The sequence below is a fragment of the Oryzias latipes genome, chromosome 16, assembly GCF_053564925.1.
Source record: "Oryzias latipes strain Hd-rR chromosome 16, Olatipes_Hd-rR_3.1".
Lineage (NCBI taxonomy): Eukaryota > Metazoa > Chordata > Actinopteri > Beloniformes > Adrianichthyidae > Oryzias > Oryzias latipes.
In genome coordinates, this window is record NC_136252.1 from 11,062,697 (window position 1) to 11,076,179 (window position 13,483).

At 41.7% G+C, this 13,483-nt stretch overlaps 1 protein-coding gene across 1 annotated transcript in view; it reads left to right on the forward strand.

Annotated features, from left to right (window-relative positions):
- tsnare1 (T-SNARE Domain Containing 1) overlaps positions 1 to 4,042 on the forward strand; it is a 182,439-nt gene extending 178,397 nt beyond the window's left edge. The window contains exon 13 of the mRNA XM_011484938.3: positions 689 to 4,042. The gene's annotated coding sequence lies outside the window, so the exon portion shown is untranslated. The remainder of the gene's footprint in view (positions 1 to 688) is intronic.
- The last annotated feature ends 9,441 nt before the right edge of the window (positions 4,043 to 13,483 follow it).

The window sequence follows — 13,483 nt, forward strand, 5'->3', positions numbered from 1 at the left end:
ATGACTAGTGAAATTTAAAAAGGAATACATTTCTCTCTCAGTTTGACACAAGTCATAAAAAAATCCAGATCCAGGTGAAATCAGGCCAAAAGCCTCCTGAGCTGAACGCCTTTCAGATCTACACATCATTGCAGGGACACAATCTTCCCTTTGAATTGACACCTTTGAGGAGCCTCTTTTGTCCTCCTCTCCATCAGGTCTTTCCATTCTTTTACCTCTACATTACTTGGCTCACCTGCAGTGAAACCAGAGAGTTTAGTAATGCCCTGCTCCTTAGGTTTGTCAAGCAGCATTTTGTTCCTTTTCCACTTATTTTGTGTTGCGGAGGAGACCGTTTTCATGGTTGTCTTCTATTTCTGAGCTTGTTCTCTTCGTTGACATGAATGTGAAAGGTGTGAGCCTTCTATCTTAATGTACTTCCAAGATTTCACTGGGTTTTTTCTTAATCTACAAAAAAAAATATTAGAAAGAAAGAAAAAAAAAGAAAAATTAAAACCTCACATTCAGAATGTCCCACAGCTGAAAGGACAAAGCTGGTTTATATACCAGAGAGGAGGCTAATGGCTCATTTTTCTTGTGCCCCTTGAAGACATGGCAGCATCCATCACAGACCATGAGCAGCCAATGGGAACAGGCTGTTCTTGGAGGTTAACTGACATCTGCTGTCCTGTCTGTTTGTCTTTTCCAGGCAGCTGCTGTCTTCACGGTGTCATCCGGCTGCACTTCTGTCTCTGACTCTCTTTCCATGCACTGGCGTCTGAGGGTGAATGCTTTCCCCATCAAACACAATGTCTAAGCCTGAACTGCAGTCACCCTCGTTCTATTATTCTTCTTATTATTTTATAATTATTATTCAATTGTGTTGTTACAACAGGACAGTCAAATACATGTACTCCTTACCTTCAAAACAAGGACAATCGATTTGCACTGATGAGGGCACGATCTATCTATCTATCTATCTATCTATCTATCTATCTATCTATCTATCTATCTATCTATCTATCTATCTATCTATCTATCTATCTATCTATCTATCTATCTATCTATCTATCTATCTATCTATCTATCTATCTATCTATCTATCTATCTATCTATAATTTTTTTAAACAGGTGTGGAATCATGATGTAAAGAAAGAATGCTTTTAGAAATATAAAAAATACTAGTTTTAATCATTTGACAAAATGCAAAATGAGCAAACCAATACTTTGTGTTTCTACCTTTTGGCCTCAAATGAGCATCAGTGTTGAATGCCCACAGCAGCCGACTGTGAAGGGACTGAGAAGTAGTGTAGAAACAAGTGTGACCTCAGGTCATCATCAGAGCAACTCCTCTGCCTGACTACATCATTAAAAGTATTCATTTCTTTATATTTTTATTTCTTCGTTGGGCTTATTTGGTGATCAGGGATTTGTATTGTTGCTCGTTTGGTTTAGTGACTTGTTTTTCCTTGGAGTTATTGTGACTGGTGAATGTTAGATGAATGAAGCTCAGTTCAGTTCTTCAAGGTACACTTGCCCAAAGTCAGGATTTTTTTGGGATTGTGAAAATAAGGTGTTTTATACTACCATACAGATGCTAATGCTCGTCAATGACACACATAGGGGCCTCCACCCAGTGAGACCCCAGGGAAGTGTCCAGGAGGCATCCGGACTAAATGTCCGAGCCACCACAACTGGTTCCTCTGGATGTGGAAGAGCAGCAGCTCTATTCCAAGATCTCTCCGGGTGACCAAGCTAATCTCTAAGGGAGGGCCCAGACATCCTCTGAAGAAAGTTCATTTCAGCCGCTTGTATTCTGGACCTTGTTCTTTCAGTCGTGACCCAGAGTTCATGACGATAGGTGAGTATTGGAACTAAGCTCGACTGGTAAATTGAGAGCTTTGCTTTCTGGCTCAGCTCTCTCTTCACCACAATGGACAGGTACAGCAACAGGATAACAGCGAACGCTGCACCAATTCAGCTGTCAATCTCACATTCCGATCTTCCCTTACTCATGAACAAGAGCCGAAGATCCTTTAGCTCCTCCATTTGGGGCAGGAGCACTCCACCCACCCAGAGAGGGCAAACTATATTTCTCCAGTCAAGAACCATCATCCCAGCCACTTCACACTTTGCTGCAAACTGCCCCAATTTATGCTGGAAGTCCTGGCTCAATGTAACCAACAGGACAACATCATCTACAAAGACCAGGGAGGATATCCTGTGGTTTCCAAACAGGACACCCTCCAATCCCTGGCTGTGCCCTGAAACTCTGTCCATAAAGACTATGAACAGATTCGATGATAAAGGGCAGCCCTGCCAGAGTCCAACATGCACCGGGAACAGCGACGACTTACTGGCCCTTTCTTACTCTATGCAGCCCAAGCTCCTGCTCTGGTCATACAGAGATCAGACAGTCCTCAGTGCGGCTTCCCAGACCCCATTCTTTCAGATCATCCTCCACAGGATGGCAGCAGGTGCTCTGGGCTGATAAATCAAAACTGGAAATATTTACAGCAGAAGGCAGTTTGGCCATTTAAAGGCTGGAGAGTGGTGCAATAGTGAGTGTCTGCAGTCAACCTGGAGGTTTCTTGCATGTTTGAGGCTGCATTTCTCCAAATGAAGATTTGGTCAGCATGAATATTATTCCTAATGCTGAAAAATACAGGTGGATATCTACCCATCATGCAATACTTTTGGGTAGATGTATGATTGGCCCCAAATTTAGCCTATGACAGGGTGCACACCATGACATATTTTCAGAGAGGAACTGTGGTATTGTATGAGGAGGTCTGATGGAGAAGTTTGTTAGAGCAGTGCAGGACATGTATGAGGGCTGTAAGACAGTGGTGAGGTGTGCCATAGGGGTGACAGAGGAGTTCAAGGTGGAGGCGGGATTACATCAGGGATTAGATCTAAACCCCTTACTGTTTGCAGTGGTGATAGACAGGCTGACATATGAGGTAAAACAGGAATCAGCCAGGACTATGATGTTTGCAAATGGTATTGTGCTTTCTAGCGAGAGCAGGGAACAGGTGGATAAGCTAGAGACGTAGAGGTTTTCCCTGGAAAGGAGAGGAAAGAAGGCTAGCCTCAGTAAGACAAAAAGTGTGTGAATGAGAGGAACCCAAGTGGAAGAGAGAGGTTACAGGAAGGAGAGATGAAGAATGGAGAATGGAAAGGACAGTGTAGAGAAAAAGTGAAGAAGCGAGTGCATGGAGGTTGGAATGGGTGGAGAAAAGTGTCAGGAGTGATGTGTGACAGAACACTTCCAGCTGAAATGAAAGGAACGGTGTAGAAAACCGTGGTTAGAGCAGCCATGTTGTTGGGCCTAGAGCCAGTGGCACTGAGGAAAAGACAGGAAGCAGGTCCTGGTGTTGGAGGAGAGGATGCAGAAGACAGGGTTAGATAGAGGAAGCTGATTAACTACCCTTCAAAGGAAAAGCCAAAAGGAAAGAAGAAGAACATGATTGGCCCCAAATTTATTTTAGAGCAGAACAACAACAAACAACCAAAATCATTAGGAACTATCTTCAGCTTAATGAAGTACTAGAGGTAATGATATGGCTCCCCACAAAGCCATGATCACAATGTCTTGGATTATATGAAGAAGCAAGGATGAGGGCAAGCCTTTGTCCACAGAAGGTCTCTGTGGTTTGTTCTCCATAACATTTGGAACAATCACCCACATTCCTTAAAAATGTTTAAGTGTACCAAGAAGAATTGATGCTGTTTTGACAACAAGGTGTGGTCCCACCAAATATTGATTTAATTTCTGTTGGACTTTTGTTCATTCTCTGCATCTTGTTGAGCGGTGACAATATTTGATTGACAAAGTTTGGACACACCTTCCCGTTCATTTGAGTAAGAAGGTGTGTCCAAACATTTGGTCTGTACTGTGTGTATATACATATATACACACACACACACACACACACACAAATATATGTGTATGCTGTACATCTGTGACATTTATTCTGTGTGACGACATTGTAGCCTTTGCTGAAATTACATATTGCTTGCCTAAATATGTATGAAGAAATAAATTTTAACAGCTGTCAAACTGTTCTTTTACCCATCATCATAAAATATTAAGGGAAAGACCAACGCTGTTATTTCATCATTAATCTACTTTAAATTATTTGTCTTTCTTAGTTGGAGATTAAAGCAACATGCTGCATCTCAGGATGCATCGCACAGGTGAAGCATCAACTCAGTTTCTTTAGACTAAAACCTAGCTGAAGCTTGGCCTGTTGGATCCTCTGTCAAGGATAAAACTTCTGGCAAATACTCCATCTCGAAACTTCCTTCAATTGTTTACCAAATTTTTCTGTGTAAGTAACCTTGCTCTGCATGATTAACCTTTTTCATTCTTCTAGCCCACCTGCTTTTTTCAGCGGCCCTACTGAGACTTGTTGATGAGTCTCAGTAATCTGACTCTTTGTTTTGTTGCACACCGCTTTATGGTGGATGTCCTAAGCTGCGTTTCTATTGACGATGGCATTATGCAAATTGGATTTGTGATAATAAATTTGCCTGATGAAAACACAAACATTTTGAGAAAGAAAAAATAAAACTCATATTTATTGAATAAACATTTTTGCACTTGGAGAAAGTTGTTTTAAAGGCATATCGAAATATACAAATTTCACAAAACTGCAAAAAAAAAAATACTTTGTTCCAATTAAATGCAATGGGAATGCGCTTCTTGATAGGAACTGGCTGCCTTGGGCACTGCACAACAGGCACCACCAGAGGTTCCACAGCATCACACAGGTCATCAATAAATGAGCGAGTCATGTGGAATTGTTGGATCCACAGCTCCTCTGTAAAATCACCAAACTACGATTTCCAGAAACAGCTTCATCTGTAGCTGCTGCCATGTGCGAGGAACTTGCTGGTCTATGGCCTGAAGAAGACTCCACCGTCTCTTTTATTAGATGGTGATGAGTGCTAGTTCTGTGGCAGAAATTTGAATGTATCTGCTGTAAATCAAAGTATTGTTCACATCTGTCGCCATGTTTGTGAGTGACTTATCGTGTAACTTGGTTTGTCTTTACAGTGATCCCTCGCTATAACGCGGTTTACTTTTCACGGTTTTGCTACTTCACGGGTTTACATCATGCATTGTGTTCTGCATTCTGATTGGCTAAAAAGTCACTCGGCTTCTTCTCTAACTGTGCGTCAACAACGTTGCAGTTTAATATGTACACGTACGTAAATCAGCTTAACAAATTTACATTACGTAAGAACAAATTCTCTTGCAATTTCGAGTTTCTCTAAAACCGATAGAAAAAAGAGCGACAACAACTGCCTATCACTATGTTCTTCTCCCGCACAAACACAGCTGCACTGCGGGTTTCAAAAGAAGAAAACACTGCAGAGCGGAGTCAGGATGCAGCAGTTCAGTCTGAAGAGCAGTGAAATACACCTGAGTCACTATTTGTCCGACTGTACTTTGTATTTTTCTCATAATCATTTTAAATTTTCTCCAGTTTAATCCAATTACTCGGGTCGCGGTGGGCGGGGCTAATCTCCGCGATTTGAATCCTTATGTTTACATTGATAATTCAAATTATTATTTGACAGTACAGTACAGAAGTTGAAAAAAGGTTTCTAAAGTACTTTGATTTGTGAAACATAATTGTATAATTATAGTTTAAAAAAAATAAAGGTTTCTACTTCACGGATTTTGCCTATCACGTCTTCTTTTTGGAAATTAACCCCCGCCAAAAACGAGGGTTTACTGTATTCGCATAAATGATTAAATGGTAGCAGTGTACTTGCGAAATCATGGTTTTTTTGACATTGCTAGAATTTCGATATCTAAACCAGGTATCGAAATGACACCTAAACCAGTAAAGGCCATGTCACAGAGCCACTAAGTACATTTTGCGGATTTTCCACGTATGGAATTTCGGTCTTTGGCGATACATGCGTGATACATGGAATTCATAAGTATTTCTTGCATTTGTCATTCCGTCGATGTGCGGATCATAATGAATGCGGCCAGTGGCGTGCCTCTCATCTGGGCACCAGTTTAGGGTGGTCAGGGCATTCCATCTGGGCCAATGGTGGTGGGTGTTTGGAGGGGGATTGTTCCTGGGTCTTTGTCTGATGGGGGGCTCTCGGGCTCCTGTGTTGGGTTTACACAATTATTGCCTATAAACTACATAAAATCTACATAAATTCCCTTTGTTTATTTTCAAGACTTTTTTAAAATTTCAAAATTTAAATAAGAATCAAATTTGCTCAGAAAATGGTCAATAAAGATACTGAAGCTGACAAAGTAATTTGCTGACATAATCTATGCTGTAGTAAGCCAATAGGGTCATGATTAGTCTGTACAGAAAGTTTGGTGACAATAGCTTCAGTATCTTTAGAACTATTGAGCACCTTTATTATGAATTATATCCTTAAAATGTGAAAAACTATATAAAATATATTAAAGATAGAAATTCTCACAAAACATTGATTGTAGCATGAATATGCTGACAAGTCGTCATTACCAGCTAATATTAATGTATACATTTATTCATTTTTGAGATTCATTTTTACAGAATGATGTTTTCACGGAGGTTGCACTTTGTAACTCTAAATGAACACATGCAAATGGGAATTTTTCAGTTCTGACTTTGTTTGTGAGACTTTACAGCAGATTTTTACACACAGATGCTGATTTTTAGCATTTTTTTTATATTTTTTTTATATTCAAGCTCATCCATTTAGACACATTTTTACCTTCATACATTCGGCCTCATAATTCGAAACCAGTTCTCATGAACCCGGTCAGTCTCCCAAAGCAGAGAGCGGGATAAAGCTTTGTGTTTTATTATTTTCTGCTGTTTTATTTTATTTTTTTGTACTTTCAAAAAGCAGTTCATGTTCACACATACTGATAGCACCCCCCTTAAAGACTCCATGCTGGAAGATTCTGATGGCTTAAAGCACAAGTTAATCAACATCAAACAGACAATTTTCCTTTTGTCTTTGCTGCCTCAAATTCCTAGCAGCATGCCTTATATGGAGATAGGTAATAGGCTTAATTTGATCCATAAGAGGAGTAATTATGCTGTTAGTTTCTCCAGGCTTGGTGTTGTCTCCTCAGCAGAGATACGTGTAATATCAAGCTGTGCCGCAGGTTCAACTCCCACATACCCCACCATCATCTACTCTCTATCACTACTGTCCAAAAAGTCAGAGCTTTTCTGAAAGATGTTCACATTATTGCTGTCATCTTTAATATTTTTTGCTGCAATCTGGCAGCAGAAAAAACTTATTTCACTCCCAGTATTTTTTCAATACATTGGTCAGTAGCTGGACTGTGAACACCACACTGGTTTGTAACCTGCTGGTCACAAATTTTGACATCAATCATTTATATGTTCAGCATCAGGAGAGACAACCAACAGAAAAATGTATTCTAAATCATAGTATACATTACTTTTGTCAATGTAACTTAACAAATGAAAGACTGAAGAAAACCCACAGAAGTATCAAGGACCAACCTTGTGTTCACTGTGTCAACGCCATCCAATGACCTAATGTTGCAGTTCTTCAAATTACTACTAGGGGCTGGTAGCAAAAGAGACCTATGTCTCATTAGCTCCATAGTTAAAAATTCACATTTAATGCAAAAAAAAAAAACTTTTGCAGTTTGAATTCAAAACAGTTTTTAGGTGCGCTACTTATTTACAGGGTCTTTGTGAAGATGAAACACTGAATGGTTTGGAAGGTGTGGTTCATGCGGGAAAAAAGATAGATCCCCATGACAGAGTCTGTGTGAAAACATGAAACATCGTTTTATCTGGAAGTTGGTTCATGAGAGGAATAGGCAAAATGGCGAAGAAAAGAGATTTGTACCCACTAAAGACATTGTTAAGTTTAAAATTAGTGTGTGAATGAGTTGGGGTGGAGTTTATGGGATGTTTCTGTGTGCTGGATGAATACAGTCTGGATTTCATTTTCCATGGGGGTCACCTTTGAAAACTCAATGAAAGAGGTGATCATCACCTTAAATGTTAAAGTGCATAGTGTGTAAGAATCATTCAGATGCAAGACACAATATTTACGAGTGTTTTAAGTTGTAAATCTGTCAGATTTGAGCTGAGGTGTTCTGTTTTTGTAAGCAGTAGCACATTCTACCTTATCTTTGTGCTTTCAAAGGTAATCTATAGTATTCATTAGTGTGCAACTACAAAATTATAGGGAATCATATGAGCAAAAAGAGGACTAACTGACGAAAAATGTGTTATTTTATATCACAAAAGAAATATATATAATAATGAAACTACTAATAATATTTTAATCCTTTTTCTACACTAAACCAGTTCTCAGAAAAGTTTTCAATAGCACTTGCAGTATATCTTTAGCGACTCTCCAGGCTTAGGGTAAAGAGCCGTGAGGCGAGGTATTAAATCAACTTTTTACTGACCTCAAGGGCTTTGTGGATCAGACAGAGCTCTTCAGCAGCAAACTGAAGGCTTTCTAATGGGCTGCACAACTGAAAGATATTACCGTGTTGTACAGTAAGATGGCTTATTTGGCAGTTTTTTTAAGGGCCGTCACATACATCAGTTTTGCCACCTAAACGACACTTCAAGCTGTACTCCAAAGTGGGATTAAAACAAAATTTGGGAGTAAAATTTGCCACTAACATTGTCATCCTTATCTGCTACATTTCCTAAAGGTTTGGGTGTTTAACACTTGTGCTATCCTAGGCCCTTTAACATTGGGAGTTGGGTCATCTAGACCCACTAGACAGTGCGCTGAACCTTTTTTCTTCAATAGTTTGTGATCTTCACTGGTGTCCATGGATTACATGAAATCTTTCCACCTTTATCCACCTTTGTCATGGTAGGGAGAACACGTCAATGTAAGGCTGGGGTCATCTAAGATAGAACAAGGGTTAAAAATGTCCATACTGGATTGTGTTAAAGTGTGATTTACCAACCGGATTGCATTTTTTTGTATGCTACTAAAATTCCTGCAAATATAGCCACAGGGGTTGCAAGCCAGTAACTTCTGTGCCGGTCCCAAGCCCAGATAAATAGAGAGGGTTGCGTCAGGAAGGGCATCCGGCGTAAAAATTGCCAAAATAACCATGCGAATCATCCACAACACTTTAGACATACCGGATCGGTCGAGGCCCGGGTTAACAACGACCGCCACCGATGCTGTTAACCTACAGGGTGTCGGTGGAAATTTGACTACTGTTGGTGGAAGAAAGAGGGGAGGCAGAAGGGTCCGTGACCAGAGAGAGAAGGGAAAAGGCAGGAACATAGGTTTGAGAATAGGGACTCTTAACGTTGGCACAATGACAGGGAAAGGCAGAGAGCTGGCAGACATGATGGAGAGAAGGAAGGTAGATGTACTGTGTGTGCAGGAGACAAGGTGGAAGGGCAGCAAGGCACGTAGTATTGGAGGAGGATACAAACTGTTCTATCATGGTGTTGATAGGAAGAGAAACGGGGTAGGAGTGATTCTGAAGGGGGAGTTTGTAAACAGTGTTCTAGAGGTGAAAAGATTCTCAGACAGGATGATGAGCCTAAAGTTAGAAATTGAAGGGGTGATGGTGAATGTAGTCAGTGGGTATGCGCCACAGGTTGGCTGTGAGTTAGAAGTGAAGGAGAGATTCTGGAGTGAGTTGGATGAGGTCATAGAGAGTTTTCCCAGAGGAGAGAGAGTTGTTATTGGAGCAGACTTTAATGGGCATGTTGGTGAGGGCAATAGAGGTGATGAGGAGGTGATGGGCAGGTTTGGTGTGAAGGAAAGGAATCTGGAGGGACAGATGGTGGTGGACTTTGCAAAGAGGATGGAAATGGCTGTAGTCAACACTTACTTCCAGAAGAGAGAGGAACATAGAGTGACATACAGAAGTGGAGGTAGGAGTACTCAGGTGGACTACATCCTATGTAGACGAGGTCATTTGAGAGAGGTTAATGACTGCAAAGTGGTGGTAGGAGAGAGTGTAGCCAGACAGCACCGCATGGTGGTGTGTAAGATGACTCTGGAGGTCAGGAAGAAGAAGAGAGGGAAAACAGAAAAGAAGACCAAGTGGTGGAAGCTACAGAATGAAGAAACTTGTGAGGAATTTAGGCAGAAGTTGAGGCAGGTCCTGGGTGGTCAGGATGAGCTTCCAGAGGACTGGGAAACTACAGCAGAGATTATCAGGGAAACAGGTAGGAAGGTGCTAGGTGTGTCATCTGGAAAGAGGAAAGACGGTAAAGAGACTTGGTGGTGGAATGAGGAAGTACAGGAATGCGTCCAGAGGAAGAGGTTGGCTAAAAGGAAGTGGGATGTAGAAAGGACTGAGGAAGGTAGACAGGAGTACAAGGAAGCGCAGCGTAGAGTGAAGAGAGAGGTGGCAAAGGCCAAACAGAAAGCTTACGATGAGCTATATGACAGGTTAGACACAAAGGAAGGAGAGAAGGACTTGTACAGGCTAGCCAGACAGAGAGACAGAGATGGGAAGGACGTGCAACAGATAAGGGTGATTAAGGACAGAGATGGAAAGGTGCTAACAACCCAAGAGAGTGTACAGAAAAGATGGAAGGAGTATTTTGAGGAGCTGATGAACGAGGAAAATGACAGGGAAAGAAGGGAGGAAGATGTGGTTGTTGTGGAGCAGGAAGTAGCAGAGATTGGAAAGGATGAGGTTAGGAAGGCTCTGAAAAGGATGAAGAGCGGAAAGGCCGTTGGTCCTGATGACGTACCTGTGGAGGTATGGAAGTGCCTAGGAGAGACAGCAGTGGAATTTCTAACAAGGTTGTTCAATAGGATTTTAGAGAGTGAGAAGATGCCTGAGGAATGGAGGAGAAGCGTTCTGGTCCCGATCTTTAAGAACAAGGGTGACACGCAGAACTGCAGCAACTATAGAGGAATAAAGTTGATGAGCCACACAATGAAGCTGTGGGAAAGAGTAGTGGAAGCCAGGCTTAGGAAGAAGGTGGAGATTTGTGAGCAGCAGTATGGTTTCATGCCCCGTAAGAGCACCACTGATGCCATTTTTGCTTTGAGAATGTTGATGGAAAAGTACAGAGAAGGTCAGAAGGAGCTGCATTGTGTGTTCGTAGATTTAGAGAAGGCGTATGACAGGGTGCCGAGGGAGGAGCTGTGGTACTGTATGAGGTCGTCTGGAGTGGCAGAGAAGTATGTCAGAGTAGTTCAGGACATGTATGAGAGAAGTATGACGGTGGTGAGATGTGCTGTAGGTCAGACAGAGGAGTTCAAGGTGGAGGTGGGACTACACCAAGGATCAGCTTTGAGTCCTTTTTTGTTTGCTATGCTGATGGACAGGCTGACAGACGAGGTAAGACAGGAATCTCCCTGGACAATGATGTTTGCGGATGACATTGTAATTTGCAGTGAGAGTAGAGAGCAGGTGGAGGAACAGCTAGAGAGGTGGAGGTTTGCTCTGGAAAGAAGAGGTATGAAGGTCAGTCGTAGTAAGACAGAATACATGTGTCTGAACTAGAGGGATCAAGGTAGAAGCGTTAGGTTACAGGGGACTGAGGTGAAGAAGGTGCAGGAGTTTAAGTACTTGGGGTCAACAGTTCAGTGTGATGGGGATTGTGGAAAAGAGGTGAAGAGGCGAGTGCAGGCAGGTTGGAGCGGTTGGAGGAAAGTGTCAGGAGTGTTGTGTGACAGAAGAGTGCCAGCAAGACTCAAAGGAAAGGTGTACAAGACAGTGGTGAGACCAGCTCTGCTCTATGGGTTAGAGACGGTAGCAGTGAGACAGAGACAAGAGGCTGAGATGGAGGTAGCGGAGATGAAGATGTTGAGGTTCTCCTTAGGAGTGACCAGGTTAGACAGGATAAGGAACGAGTACATCAGAGGGACGGCTCACGTTGCCTGTGTTAGCGACAAAGTCAGAGAAGCCAGACTGAGATGGTTTGGACATGTTCAGAGGAGGGATAGTGGATATATTGGTAGAAGGATGTTGGAGATGGAGCTGCCTGGCAGGAGGGCAAGAGGACGGCCAAAGAGGAGATACATGGATGTCTTAACAGAGGACATGAAGTTGGCTAATGTTAGGGTAGAAGATGTTCATGATAGAGTGAGGTGGAAAAGGATGATTCGCTGTGGCGACCCCTGATGGGAAAAGCCGAAAGAGAAAGACTAAAATTCCTGCAAATCCTTTGTGCTTGGTTCACGGGATCTTTCAGGCCCCCGGAATCCTAATCTGGGTTTTGATCTTCCATTCACTGATGCTTATACTGAAACACAACCTTTCCTCACTTCAGAGATATAAAGTGAGATGAAACAAGTGTAATTCATGCTTGAGTAGCAAATCCTAACTGCAACGGTTTTTCTGTTTTTGACACATAGATATTGTTCAAAGAGTCTGTTATTCAAGGTTAAACCATCCATTAATCTTCTATTTCTTCTTGGTCCTTTGCCAATTTAAGGGGTAGAGCTTAACCCAGGTACTTAAGGGCAAATGCAAAGTACACCGAATAAATGAATGAAAACAGTGAAGAACTGAAAACCACACACAACGGAGGGTAAAAAACTAGCTGCCTTTACATGTGCAAAATGTCTTTGATCGGATCAAAGTCCGAATTAGAATTGTACATGCGCCCAGAAAAACTTTGTCCGATTATAACAAACTTTTCTCTATGCCACACTTTCGATCGGAATTAATCGTTTTGACATGCGCAGAACTATCTAAAATTCTGGAAACGGCCGTAGAAGAAGAATTAGAGTTTCGTTGTAAACAAGCAAAGCAGCATCATAAAGTGAGATAATCTTCTAAACATGCTTTTATTATTGTTATGATTATTATGAAGTCCTGTGTGCTCATAATTTTCTAAATTTATGCAGCCAATGCTTTATTCTTGGCCCAACGGACCAATAAGACGAGTTGGAACTAGTCTAATACAAACCAACACCAACATTTAGCCCTTGGAGGCATTAAAAATCTGTGCGGGCAATGCCGCAATGTGCATCTTGGCTGAGGCTTGGTTTGAAGCCTCTTTCAAAGCTCACAACAAAGCATCTTTCCCCTGCCCGCAAACGCGAAGCTATAGTCCAGCTGCTGTGCTCAGAGACATGCTTCGCTCACGTGGAGCAGCCGGCCAATTTCTAGTTGTGCTTATAAGATCTCCAGAAAGGGTTTTGTGGCCTTGAAATGCATTCCTCCTTAACTTCTCACGATGTAAGAAAATAACACAGAAGAACCCACGGTGACATCAGTGTGACAAAAAAATATCAGAAATGGATTCTGTGGTCCACTTGCTTTGAGGTAAAATACACATTTTTTTTCAGTCAAACAACTCATGCAGTAAAAATATTTATTTTCACATTCTTTTAGTTTTGGCATAAGGCTTTGTGCAATTCCATGAAACAAGATTTCCATAAAACGTTTGGGTAATAACTACCCATAACGGAGCTCACAGGTGGAAGCCGGGGAGGAGGGTGGGGCGACGAACGGCAAAGGAAGGCTTGCGGTAAAGGAAGAGAATGAACAACTTACACACCTGGACTTAAATAGGACGCTGAA